The sequence below is a fragment of the Paroedura picta genome, chromosome 2, assembly GCF_049243985.1.
Source record: "Paroedura picta isolate Pp20150507F chromosome 2, Ppicta_v3.0, whole genome shotgun sequence".
NCBI lineage: Eukaryota > Metazoa > Chordata > Lepidosauria > Squamata > Gekkonidae > Paroedura > Paroedura picta.
Window position 1 is genome coordinate 126756784 of NC_135370.1, and position 14262 is coordinate 126771045.

The following is a 14262-nucleotide window of genomic DNA, read 5'->3' on the forward strand; positions in this document are numbered from 1 at the left end:
CTTGGAGACCTGACATGGAACTTCCTAGCTGTTACATGACACTTTAACAGATTATATGTAGAATGGATGCAGCACTTAACTTGACATTAGTAAAACAATGAAAATACTCCCACTGGACTCAATGGGAGGAAAAACGGCTGCTCCCTCCCTATTCAGCAGTATGTTAATTCCAGGCAGCCTACATGTTGAACAGATTTATAAAAGAAGAACTAGATTTTATACCCTGCTTTTCACTACCTGAAGGAGTCCCAAACTGGTTTACATCTTTCCTTTCCTCTCCTCACAACAGACACCATGTGAAGTAGGTGGGGCTGAGAGAGCCCTTACAGGAGGGGTAGTCAACCTGTGGTTCCCCAGATGTTCATGGACTACAATTCTCATGAGCCCCTGCCAGGAAATTGTAGTTCGTGGACATCTGGAGGACCACAGGTTGACTATCCTAAAAGAGCTGTGACTACCCCAAGTCTGCACATGGAGAAGTGGTGAATCAAACACGTTTCTTCAGATTAGAGTCCACCACTCTTAGCCACTACACCAAGCTGGCTTAAACCAAGTGAAGACTTAGAGCCAAACTGCAGGAAGAAGAAGAAGAAGAGTTGGTTCTTATATGCCACTTTTTTCTGCCCAGAGGAGTCTCAAAACAGCTTACATTCGCCTTCCCTTTCCTCTCCCCACAACAGACACCCTGCGAGGTAGGTGAGGCTGAGAGAGCCCTGATATTCCTGTTTGGTCAGAACTGTGGTGAACTGCCCAAGGTCACCCAGCTGGTTGCATGTGGGGGAGAGCAGAATCAAACTGGCTCACCAGATTAGAAGTCCGCACTCCTAACCAATGCACCAAGCTGGTTCTCTATTTTGGCATGACTCTGGTGCACGGCAGTCCTCCCAGCTCTCTATGATGGAAAGCTCTTTAAAGCTTGAATCTGGGACCTTAGTTATGTTATACTCTTTTCTCTACAGTCTTTTCAATCCTGGTGCATATGGTGGTTTCATCCTCAGAGCCAATGGGGACTTCCCAATGCCCCATGGTATACCCTTTTTTTGTGTTTGCTCAAAACTCTGTTTGGTTACAGTTACTTCTATTTGTGGCCAAACAAACATTTCCTCAATAGGGCAAATATCTGTTCCTCAGGGCCATTTCAAGACATCACAGTAAGAAGTGGTGAATGAATGAATGAATGAATGAATGAATGAATGAATGAATGAATGAATGAATGAATGAATGAATGAATGAATGAATGGTGGAAATTCAGTTGATGTGTTTGCTGGATCGTGGAAATTCGGTTGATGTCGTTTACTTGGATTTTAGTAAAGCTTTTGATAAGGTTCCCCATGATGTTCTGATGGATAAATTGAAGGAATGCAATCTGGATTTTCAGATAGGTGGATAGGGAATTGGTTAGAGAACCACACTCAAAGAGTTGTTGTCAATGGTGTTTCATCAGACTGGAGGGAGGTGAGTAGCAGGGTACCTCAGGGCTCGGTGCTTGGCCCGGTACTTTTTAACATATTTATTAATGATCTAGATGAGGGGGTGGAGGGACTACTCATCAAGTTTACAGATGACACCAAATTGGGAGGACTGGCAAATACTTCAGAAGATAGAGACAGAGTTCAACGAGATCTGAACACAATGGAAAAATGGACAAATGAGAACAAGATGCAATTTAATAAAGATAAGTGTAAAGTTCTGCATCTGGGTCAGAAAAATGAAAAGCATGCCTACTGGATGGGGGATACGCTTCTAGGTAACACTGTGTGTGAATGAGACCTTGGGGTACTTGTGGACTGTAAACTAAACATGAGCAGGCAGTGTGATGCAGCGGTAAAAAAAGCAAATGCCATTTTGGGCTGTATCAACAGGGGCATCACATCAAAATCACAAGATGTCATAGTCCCATTGTATACGGCACTGGTCAGACCACACCTGGAGTACTGTGTGCAGTTCTGGAGGCCTCACTTTAAGAAGGACGTCGATAAAATTGAAAGGGTACAGAGGAGAGCGACGAGGATGATCTGGGGCCAAGGGACCAAGCCCTATGAAGATAAGTTGAAGGACTTGGGAATGTTCAGCCTGGAGAAAAGGAGGTTGAGAGGGGACATGATAGCCCTCTTTAAGTATTTGAAAGGTTGTCACTTGGAGGAGGGCAGGATGCTGTTTCTGCTGGCTGCAGAGGAGAGGACATGCAGTAATGGGTTTAAACTACAAGTACAACGATATAGGCTAGATATCAGGAAAAAGTTTTTCACAGTCAGAGTAGTTCAGCAGTGGAATAGGCTGCCTAAGGAGGTGGTGAGCTCCCCCTCACTGGCAGTCTTCAAGCAGAGGTTGGATACACACTTTTCTTGGATGCTTTAGGATGCTTAGGGCTGATCCTGTGTAGAGCCCAACTCTGCCTTCTCCCCGCGACGACGCTCCGCCGCCCGGCCGAAGGCTCCCGCTCACTCGCTGTCGCCGCCGGGGCCCACCGCCTTCTCCTCGCCATCGCTGCCAGGGCCTGCCGCCTTGGCTGCCACTCCCGTGACGCACCATGTGGCCGGCCACAACCAGTGTCCCCGCAGCTCCCGGCCCATGAGGACCCGATGCCGCCGGAGACAGGTAGGCCGCTTCCCCCCAATCCAGCCCCGGGCCCGCTTCAGCCTTCTCTCATCCACAGGGGGGAGGAGGATAAAGGCTTCTGCAGCCCCACGGGCCCAGTCCAGGCCTACACAGAAGCCTTTGGGAGTCGGGTCCGGGTCCTATGGCATCTAGCGGCCATTTTATTTTCAATTAAAATGGGCTTTAAATCTAGTATTTAAATAAGGATAGATTCAAATGGGTAGCCGTGTTGGTCTGAAGTAGCACATTAAAATCAGAGTCCAGCAGCACTTTTAAGACCAACAAAGATTTATTCAAGGCATGAGCTTTCGAGTGTATGCGCTCAAATGCTCATACCTTGAATAAATCTTTATTGGTCTTAAAGTTGCTGCTGGACTTGATTTTTGTTAAGCCATGTCAGTGTTGGTGAGATGAAGGCACCATGGGCCTCAGGAGGGCTCTCTTAAGGAACTAAGTATCTCTTGATGGCTAGGTGATAAAAGACATGCAGAAAATTAAGCAAAACACCCAAATGGAAGCAGTGATGTTTCCAGGTTCTGAAGTTTTATTATACAAAAGGAGGCTTCTTCATTGATCCAGTCCTTAAATTATATAAGTACAAGGTCGTCCCTCATCTCTTGTATGGAATAGAAGTCATGTCACTCTGTTTCAAAATGATGCCCATGGAGGTCTTGGCTGGCCATTATAGCTGTATGCCAAAAAAACAGCATTTTTGGATTTGCGGTGCACAAGCTCTGGAGGATTTACCCCATTACATATTTGACTCTTTACTTTATGCTCAACCCAGGGCCAAATTCCTCAATGAGTTCTTATGTGGCCCTAACCTTCCCTCTGTTGCTGAAAAGATACTCTATCTTTTCTCTGACCGTGTTGTCAATGTCACATATAAAACCTCACTATTTGCTTTGGCTGCAAGGAAAATAAGGGCCTACGTTGTCACCATTAAGGCAGGCTCTTAATTCTCTTGTATCTCTGTATTTTGCATGCTGTTTCGTAGTTCTATGGCCTCAAATTTTATGTTTTTATACAGTCCTTTTATTCTATTTTAGTGTTTATAAATTTGTGTCTTATATTTTGTAAAGGCCTATAGCTATATAGTAAAAAAAGGTAAAGGTATCCCCTGTGCAAGCACCGGGTCATGTCTGACCCTCGAGTTACGCCCTCTAGCGTTTTCATGGCAGACTCAATACGGGGTGGTTTGCCAGTGCCTTCCCCAGTCATTACCGTTTACCCCCCAGCAAGCTGGGTACTCATTTTACCGACCTCGGAAGGATGGAAGGCTGAGTTGACCTTGAGCCGGCTGCTGGGATTGAACTCCCAGCGTCATGGTCAGAGCTTCAGACAGCATGTCTGCTGCCTTACCACTCTGCGCCACAAGAGGCTCAATGCGCCACAAAAGGCTCTACGCCACAAGTTATAGCTATATGCAAATACATTTATTGTAGTCTGTTAGTTTTGAGGCTTGCCACTGCCCTTATATATACCGTATATTCTGGATCTGCCGTGAGCCAGCAGTGCTGGGAACAGGGGAATAGAAATACAATATTAAATAAAATAAATAAATAAAAAATGAAGGCACCATTTTTTAAAAAGAGGGAAATATTGATCATTTCCATACTATCTATATATCAAGCCCCCCCCCCATATTCTGTAATTCAGAATGTCTTTCCATTCCTAATTTTAGAAAACACTTGCTACGAAAAACAAGCTATTTTTATGATGCCTCCTTTTTGTAACTGGAGTCTTTCTATTGATTCAGACAGCCTTTATTTATGCAGAAACTCTGGGGGATGGCTTCTTTCACTCACAAGTCCTCTGGGGGTATCCTGTTGGTTCATCCCTGCCCCCCCCCCCAGGCCTATAAATCACTACTTATTTTAGAACCCGATTAGTCACAACACTGAAGTGTGAAGTAATCTCCATGTCAAGTTCTACTTTGTGCCTCCCTCTTCCTTTTCACAGTTGGAGGCTCTTGCCATTTTGGTGATGAGCACCTCATTCCCTTTCATCAGAGAGGTCTGAAAATATGTTGCATTCTTCAGAAGACAGGTGCTACATACACCTGTGTGCTGGAAGAGAGCATTGTGATTGGCCTGTAAGTCTCTAAGATAAAAAATGTCAAGAAATGCATTCAAGCATGGAACAACCCAATGGTTCAAAGTTTGGATGTTCAAAGTTGGATGAGTGTCTGTCGGTGTGTAGCAACATTATACAACAGAATGTTCCTTGACATATAGGACAGGCAAGTGAGAACTCACAAGGAAGATGCCCTGCAGCTTTGACACAACAGCAATAGTGACTCTCCTAGCTGCCCGGTGTGCTTCAGCAGTAGCTGCAACAACAGTTCACACAGATGGCCATGTCTCCCTCATTTGTAAGTGCCCTACATTCTCTCTTCCCTTTCTCCTCCTCCTCATCCACCTGCAAGGAACAGTTCTTAGTGCTTATGCGGTCAATTGTATTTTTTGTAACTCTTTCCTTTTTTTTACTTTTCAGGTTTTTCTGCAAACCTGCGGAGGGGTCATCCAAGTTTGTGGAACCATCTGTTTTATAACAGTGTGGCCCCAATCTTCAGATGTAAGTATCCACAAATTGGGCCACACTTGACTATTAGAACATGTGGGGGCAAACACAGAATGCTGAACTTTACATAGGTTTTCTCTGCATTCCGAAATAAAAGGTCGGTGAGGCACTCTCTGGAGCATGTTCTTGTGTGACTACTGTCTCATGGACATGATGCCTATATGTGAAAATAATGTACATGTATCAGTACTCACTCCACAATCAGGAATGTTCAAAAAGTAGCATTCCCAGTTATAAAAAGAGGGATAATTGATAACTGTCTTCCTCTTCTTTTCAGACACCTCTGGGTCATCAAGTATCTTGGGCCTGGCTGGAAGTCAGAGCAATGGAGCCTTAGGCCCTGGGAGAAGAGGAGGTATAAATGTTTTCATAAATAATTGTTTTGGAACATGAATAAATAAAGCTCAGCCAGTTGCACCGAAGAATACTTTAAGGTTCAGCTCAAACTCCTAATAGGCAGTGTTACAAGATGTATTTTATTCCATAATATGACGGGACAGGATAACTTTAAATCAGTGAGAAGGCAGAGAGGATAAATGTAAAGTCAGCCCATAGGCCTTAAGGGGAGTGGAAAAAGAGGAAGACTTCAGCCTGCTCCCACCATGGGAGAACACAGATTCGTGCAGTAATCATGCCTTCATCAGCACTTTTCACACATTTGCATAAGCAGGATGTTTTCAGAGTCTGCATCTTGCAGAAAACACACACATGCACACACAAACTATCCTCCTCTGCAGACTCACTAGTGCTGGAGTGGGATTTCTCTGATCTGATAATTCTTGCAGTTCAGGCTTGTTTGGCAATCATCATACTTAAGCTAGAGTGTGCTTGCTTTCAGTGAGCTGGGCTGAGTTTGCTGGTAAGTCCTGGCTCCCATTTTTTCCTGTTTCTATGTGAGTTGATGTCCCTGGTTACTCCACGGTGAGAGAGGGGCACAGTATAGATGCTCAAGACCGCTATCATCTTGCTTATAACTTGGCATTTACAGCCATAAGTGGGACCCTGGCATTCAAAACAGCTGAGCCTTTTCTCAAAAGGAGGACAGAAAAGTTGTTCCTCATAAACAATATACAAAGTGCCACGGCGGACCAGCTCCTGGCATTCCGCTCTTGATCCATACCAGTCTGGCTTCCGTCCTGGCCATGGGGTGGAGACGGTGCTGGTCGCTTTGATGGACAATCTCTGTCGCCAGCTGGATTGAGGCAGTTCTGCTGTGTTGGTTCTATTAGATCTGTCGGCCCCATTTGATGTAGTCGACCATGAACTACTAGCATGCTGCCTCGCCAAGACAGGGCTAAGGGGTACAGCATTACGATGGATATGTTCCTTCCTCCTAAACCGGATCCATAGGGTGGCGTTGGGGGATGAGATGTTGAGTCCATTTGGGCTCTCTTGTGGAGTCCTTCAGGGCTTGGTGCTCTCCCCCATGCTTTTCAACATCTTTATGTGCCCTCTGGCCCAGCTGGTGAGGAGTTACAGCTTGGGTTGTCATCAGTATGTGGATGACACCCAGCTGTACCTCTTGATGGATGGCCGCCCGGACTCCTCCCTGGATCCATTTGCCAGATGTTTGGAAGCCGTGGCTGGGTGGCTTGAGCAGAGCCACCTGAAACTCAACCCTGCCAAGACGGAGGTCCTGTGGTTTGGTGGGAGGGGGGCAGCTCAGGAAGCGCGTCTCCCCACCTTAGCTGGGACGCAACTGGTCATCGCGTCCCAAGCCCGAAATCTGGGAGTGACCTTAGATGCCTCGCTAACCTTGGAGGCTTAGGTCAAAAAGGTAGCGGGCCAGGCATTTTTCCATCTTCGCCACGCTTGGCTACTAGCCTGTCTCCTAATCACCTAGACACAGTGATCCATGCGACAGTCACCTCCAGAATAGATTTCTGTAGCTCGTTCTACATGGGCCTGCCCTTGTGCCTGATCTGGAAATTACAGATGGTACAAAATGCAGCTGCTAGGGTCCTTACAGGGACATCTTGGAGGACCCATATCCAACCTGTGCTGAGGCAGCTGCATTGGCTACCAATTGTTGCCCGGATCAGATTCAAGGTTTTGGTTTTAACCTTTAAAGCCCTCCAGTCTGGGACCCACATAGTTAAGGGACCGCCTTTTGGCCTATGCCCCCCGCAGGGCCTTGCACTCTGTGGGCACAAATCTGATGGTCGTACCTGGTTCCCGGCAGGTGCGTCTGGCCTCGACCAGAGCCAGGGCCTTTTCAGTCCTGGCCTCCACCTGGTGGAATGAGCTCCCGGAGGAGCTGCGGGCCCTGCGGGATTTACCAGTTTACCAGAGGGCCTGCAAAACGGAGCTCTTCTGCCAGGTTTATGGTTGAGGCCAGCACCTCGATAGTAGATCGGACCCTCCCCCCAGGGTTACTTTGGTGGTGATTGTTTATTCTTCCCTTGGGATATGGGCTCGGTTGTGTAGTGTTGCCGCCACTTGGATTGGTTTGGGTTAGGTTGGGTTTGCTGGTTTTAGGTGGGATTTTATTGTATTAGGGGTTTTATGGGGGCTTTATTGAATGTGACCCACCACGAGCCTCATGGGAGTGGTGGGCTATAAGTCCAAATAAAAAATAAATAAATAAATACCCCATAATTTTCATATGGAATTCATATAACAGGGAAGGACTGTTGTGTACAGCTACACAGAAGAGCAGAGAAAAGAGAATTACATCTAGAGTCAATTTCGTTCAGACAGAAACATATGTGTGTATAGTTGGTAACAGATAATTTTCTGTTCTCCTTTGGCCTCAGGGCTTGTAAAGCAGAGAAGACTTTTGTGTGCACGGGTGACACCAGGATTGTTGTATGCTGCATCTGTGCATGAGAAAGAAATCTTATGTGTTTCTCCTGGGAGCACATATAATACAAGCAGTTGCATTTGCTATTTGAAATCTAGGCCAATCCTAAATGTAGGCCAACTCAGACCAGGAAGGGATAGGGGGTGGGGGATGAAGCTGTTAACACAACTGGACTGTGTTTTTCCCTCTCCAAATAGTCTTGGAGCATGCTGGCCACAGTTCTGTGGATTTAACCAGGGGCTACTGAGATATACTTATCTGTAGTTAAATGACAGTGACAGGAACGGGCTTCACTTGGCACAGAACTTTCTGTAGGGTTGGTCCCATTTGTCCTGTCTGCAGCTCAACATCTACTCTAAAGGAATTACCATCACTTTAAACAACGACATAAATTGCAACTTGATAGCACACTTTGTGTTAATGGTACACAGTTCCTTATTATTTGCTGTTACATTCAAGTTGTACTGCATGTGGACCTAGAACTTACTCACCTCAAGCAATGCATTGTCACATGATGCAGGCGCTAGGGGAGGTTTTCCAAAATGGTTGAGGTAGAGACGGTGACCAGTAGCCTGCTCTCAGGGACGGACTGCCTACCAGCTAATCATTGCTGACTTTGGAGGGAAAATATGAGTGGATTTTCATCCGAGGAGGTTTAAGGAGTGAATTGAATGGGTATTTTGGGTAGGGTATTTTGAATTTTGACACAGTTGGTGAGGTAATTGCATTTCTGTTTTATGGCTGATTTGCTTTATCAAAGAAAATGTAAATGTTTAAAACTTAAAAGGTTTTTGTGGGGAGGAGCTGAATATTTTATGATGATGAATGAGCAACAAAGAGGACACTCATTAGTTATATTAGGTATACCCTTAATACAGAAAGAAAACTGTGAATTTATATTTATTAGCTCCTATACAGAAATGAGCAATTTATTACATTTCTTTACACTTACCTCTGTCCCCTTGTATCTCTCTGCCTAAGCCTCCTCTATCAGTTGGAGAGGATATGCAGGGAGGCCTGTGGCGGCTGCACCCTCACCCCCAGCACATGGGAAAACAAGCATGGCCATTCTTCTGTTTGTTGTTTTAGTGCAGGGCGCTCCTTCCATAACAAACCTATTTCCCTACAGGCAGCAGGCTAAGACCTGTTTGCTTATTCTGTCAAGGAAAAAGAGGCTTCACAAGGGGCAGAATCTTCCAGCCTTTATATCCTGTTGATAAATAGAAAAAGAAGAAAGGAGGATCCTTTCCAAGTCTGGCCTACCTTTTGTTAGGCGGTGGTGGCTTTTTGAACTCCTGCCCATTAAATATTTCTGGGATTTTTTTCCTGGTTTATAAAGTTCATTCAGAGGACTGTGTAGGCATGGCTACGAGAGTTACCAGATAAGGCATTTACTCATCTCAAATAATGCATTTTACCAGTGAAGCAGCCTCATGGATGAGACGGGAATTCTCAGTCACCCATGTAATGTAAAGCTGTTTAATAAACACTTTAAATACAACGCAAACATTTCTTTACTTAGGTGAGAGTTTTATTTGAGGTAAGGATCACTAGTGCTGAACCAGAAACTTGCTTTTAATATAAAACTAATGAGTGCCTTCCAGCCTGAGATGAGCATGTTTTTTCATAAACAGAGAGAGACACACATATAGTTGAGTTTAGGATATGTTCCTTCTATGTTGGAAGGTACGACTCCCAGGAAGGCCCAAGCCAAATTCTTTCCTGCCTGACATAAATAACAGCTAACATAAATCCTATAAAGGATTGGACCAATGCTCTAAATTTGAGTTTAGGACAGATTGAAATGGCATAAACCAACAGGAAGAGTTTGAGCTATAATAAAAGGATTTTTGCAAGCATGGCTTACTGATGGTGTGAACCAATATTAAGAAATACTGTCTTTTTTGGAATAATTCCTATCTTGAGCTATTTTTACATAGTAAAGCTCTTTATCTGTGATAGTTTCTAACAGACTTCCATCTCCTGTTGGCTCTGCAGTCCACATAACCAGTTCCACTACAGCAACGACAATGATTAAGATAGCTGGCAAGATTAGACAATGCCCATACCTACATGGAGTGGGCAAACTCCCACCCAACATCTGTACTACTCTTGTCACTATGTGGAGCAGCAGAAGAAAAATGAGGAGATGGAGGATCAGTGTCAGAAATGCCATGACATTACTTCTGATTGCAGAACCAGAAATAAAATAATAGCATTGTGTGACACTCTAGAATTTCCCCAAATCTCTTTGTTAAAAGTCATAGATATTTAGGAAATCCCTAGAGTGTTGTGTGATTGTGTGACGTCATGGCATCAAGTCTTTGCCTCCATTTTGCTTCTAAACAGTGAAAGTACTCCTTACTACTCCCCTCCCAGCATTCCTGCCCTGCCTGTCATGTAACCGTGGCAGTGTAACATTTTAAGGTGCCCAAATCCATCATGCATAGGTTCAAGACACAGTCAAGCCTCAGTGGAGCTGCACTGATATATTTTGACCCATCTGAATTTTATCCCACTAAGAGGACAGCATGGATAGCTAGTGCTGGGTTGCAGGGAAGTAAGGCACATCTGCATTTGCTTTCTATTACTGTAGTGTTGGACTAGGAATGGGGAGAGCAGGGTTCATACTCCGACACTGCAGAGAAACCCTCTAACAGTAGAGGAATGTCAAAAATGGGGACCAATCATCCAAAAAGAGGCACTGGCTGTTTAAATGCACTTCTCACTTTTATTTTAGCCTTCTTTGTGCATCAGTGGGTTTTGGTATGGATAACATCACCCACCACTGCTTACAAGATGCTTGAACTTCTTATCTTACACCCTAACTTTCTTTCCTCAGGCAAAACCTCTGTCTCCCTCTTTTCCCTACTGTCTTGGAGTGCTGCTACTCCCCATCTTTTAGCAAGGCCCTCCTGCTACTTCCTAAAATGGCTGAGCCCTTGTTTTCATGCTCCCTTTTCCATTGCCATTTCCTCTTCCCCGTAGCCACACCTAGCTGCCTGGGGCTGATAAGCCACAGCTCAGCAATCCAGCCCTGCTCAGTGCTTTGCAGCGGCTAACTAAGGAACCTGTGGCTGAGTCTGGCTGCCTTCTGGGCTGAGTCAGGCCTACATCCCGAATGTCTGCCATTTGGCTGTTCTACCTGCTGTGGCAGCTTCAGACTCTTCTGATGGTAGGTAAGCCCTGTCTCCCTGCTAAGCTTGTGGGGGTAATGGATGGGGCCTCTCCTCTGCTGATGTGGAGCCATCACACCCGGTTTGAAACTCCATGATTGACCTCGTTGTGAGGACAAAATGGAGGAGGAAAGAGCAGCTCATATACGAAGAACTGAAACGACACAAAGAAGATTAGCATGGCCCTGAGTTCCTTGGAGGAAAGATGAGAAGAAAATCTCATATATAAATAAACATTCATTCCAGCTCACAATAAAGACATATATCAATTGTTTCTCCCAAGCACCAGAGTTCAGAGCATCTCACACATGCAGGTACTTGCCTCAGCATGGCAAGGAAGGCTGAGGAGGGGTATGGAGAGCACCAGGCTCATTGCCCCAAGGTGAGCACTCCTGTTGAACTCACCTTTCTCTCTTTGCTTGCCTCTAGACCATTTTTCACTTGCATTGTTAAAGAAAATTACTGGTAGAAAGGGGCCCCTGTAGAAACACAAGATAGAATCAGACTCATTATGTTGGGAGGAGGGTGCATATGTTGACTGACCCAACTGCTCTGCAACCCTGAATGCATTAGGAAGTCTTGACAATTAGCACTTCCTATCAATGGTCAATCATTTATTACTGTAAAGCACCATTTTTTTGTTTTGGCCATATAGCTCAAAACAATAATAATGTTCCAAATTTGCAATCACATTCCTTCTTCTGGTTACTCCTGTTGGTGTCAACCAGGTCAATCAAGTTCGTAACTCTCTTCCACTGAAATTCCTGGGCTGGACTATTCTTGCTTGCTGAAGTCACCCTCTGATTGGCCTTTGGTGAGACTTTAAATAAAATAGCCATGGTAATATACCTGCACAGCAGGAGATTGCATAGCCCCTGAAGAATTTAAACAATTGTTAAATTGCAAGTTGGTAATCCCTTTCTTGGGTTTTCAATCCCAAGGGTTTTTTTTTACTGCCACTAATATGCAGCTCAGGCCTAGTCAATTAAATGGTTTTAAAATGTCTCTGCTTACAATAGGGAATGAAGGGCTGATTCCGGGCTGTGGCACAAGGCAAGGCAGGAGACAGCTGCTGAATATTTGCTGTGTATTTCCCCATAGTCTGTACAGGTAAAACAAAAAGTAATTGTGCATTTTGTTGAGTGCTGCCCTTCGTGTGAAGGCTTTTGTCCTCTGACAAAGTCTGGTTGCTTCCCTTGTGCAAGTGTTAGGGGGTGGGGAGTCACTACCATTCAGCTCTGCAAAGGGCTAAACCAAATCCTAGGATCTCACTAAAAGAAATATTAACACTAAAGATAAAGACGTAGTTAAAATACAAAAGCTAATGTGCTACTGAAGCAATTTGCCTACTGCCCAGCATGGTTTAACTTCAACCTGGGACTTGGAGAGACTAGAATCAAATGTCTATGTGCCAGGAAATGGAGCACCACCCCTCTGCGCCTAACCTACCTCAAAAGGTTGTTGTGAGGGTGAAATGGAAGAGGGGACAAATCATATTCAGTACTTTGAGCTCCCTAAAGAAAGGGTAGGATAATCATGTAATATCATGGAGTAAAATAAATACTCAGCAAAGAGATTGGTGAATCTGTGTTAATTGCTAGTGTGTTGATCTTAGTTTAGAGCCAGCTTGGTGTAGTGGTTTCAAGCAGCAGCTTCTAATCTGGTGAACTGGGTTTGATTCCCCAGTGCTCCTCCACATGCAGCCAGCTGGATGACCTAGGGCCAGTCACAGTTCTGTTAGAGCTGTTCTCATATAGCAATTCTCTCAGAGCTTTATCGACCCTACCTACCTCACAGGGTGTTTGTTGTGGGGAGAGGAAGGGAAGGTGATTGTAAGTTTTTTTGAGACTCCTCTGGATAGTCAAAAGCAGGGTATAAAAACCAACTTCCTTCTTGATTAGTGCAAAGTGACCCTTCATTTCCTTCTAAGAACTGGTGGTGGCATCCACGGGTTTCCCCTCCTCCATTTTATCATCACAGCAGCTCTGATTTTATTCTGTAAAGAAGGTTAGGCTGAGACAGATGTGACTGGCTCAGGCTCACACCCCAGAGAGCTTTATGACCAAGTTTTGGTGCTGGCATTATAAAAGGGGCTATCTGGAATCTTTCAAAAAGTGCTTAGGTAGTATTGAAGTAGTACACTTCTCAAATAATCTCTCCAGAAGTGCCAAACACCAAGAGCCTTTGTTCATGAGAATGCCCCCTAAATTTCCCAGACACCAACAAAGATAAGAAAGAGATGTTATCTATCTTCCCTGATGAGTAGGATGCTTGGCAAAGAGCCCTCCGATATCCTGCATGTGGCCAGCATTTGTCTGTCATAAAAATGCAGATGCCTCAGCATGACACGGCCAAACGTTCTTTAGCCATGTAAAGGAATTAGGGGGAGGGGGGGGGATGTGAATTCTGAATCCCTCTGCAATAAAATTCCTTGTTGAGACCACCACTGAGTCTGCTTCCTCAGAAGCTTGGCTCCCAAGTTTGCAGCCTCTGGATAGCTTCCATCCCAAATGTATGTCACATTTCCTTCCAATGCAAGCCAAATATTTACGTTAATCCAGGGTCACTCAGGGGCCGTTCTGCTATCACGAGTTGGAAGGGACTGTGATATAGTAAACCAGGGAGAAGGGGGAGGGCTAGGTGGATGGATTAGCAGAAGCCTCCAAAGTGAATTGCGGAGTGAGTTCTCCATTTCAGCTGTACGCTGTTTGCTGTTAGTAAATAGCAGCACCTGAGCTCAGCAGGACAACCATGTGTGGGCGACTCATAACTAGGCCTGTTCCATCGGAAAAGGATTCTCTGCCTTGGGAGGCTGTGTCATGTGGGTTGGCATTCGGGGGTGGGGGGAGGGTCCTGCAGACTTTACTCTGTGTTGTTTCAAAAAGCCTTTCCCTTCCACACATACTCCTCAGGGACCTTGCAGCAGTAAGGAGCATCCCTGTGACAGCTGCCATGATGACTTGCCATTCCATCATTTAATTCTGCATGCATATGCTATGATGGAATGGCTCTATAGTGACATACACACAGATATACATTATTGTATACAAAGTTCCCCACTACCTTGGTTCATTTGCCTGGTATGCGGAAAAATCAAGGTGA

General features: G+C 45.0%; 1 protein-coding gene across 1 annotated transcript in view; it reads left to right on the forward strand.

Annotated features, from left to right (window-relative positions):
• Positions 1-14262, forward strand: part of RAD51B (RAD51 paralog B) — a 502805-nt gene that overhangs the window by 432370 nt on the left and 56173 nt on the right. The gene's annotated exons all lie outside the window — the stretch shown is intronic.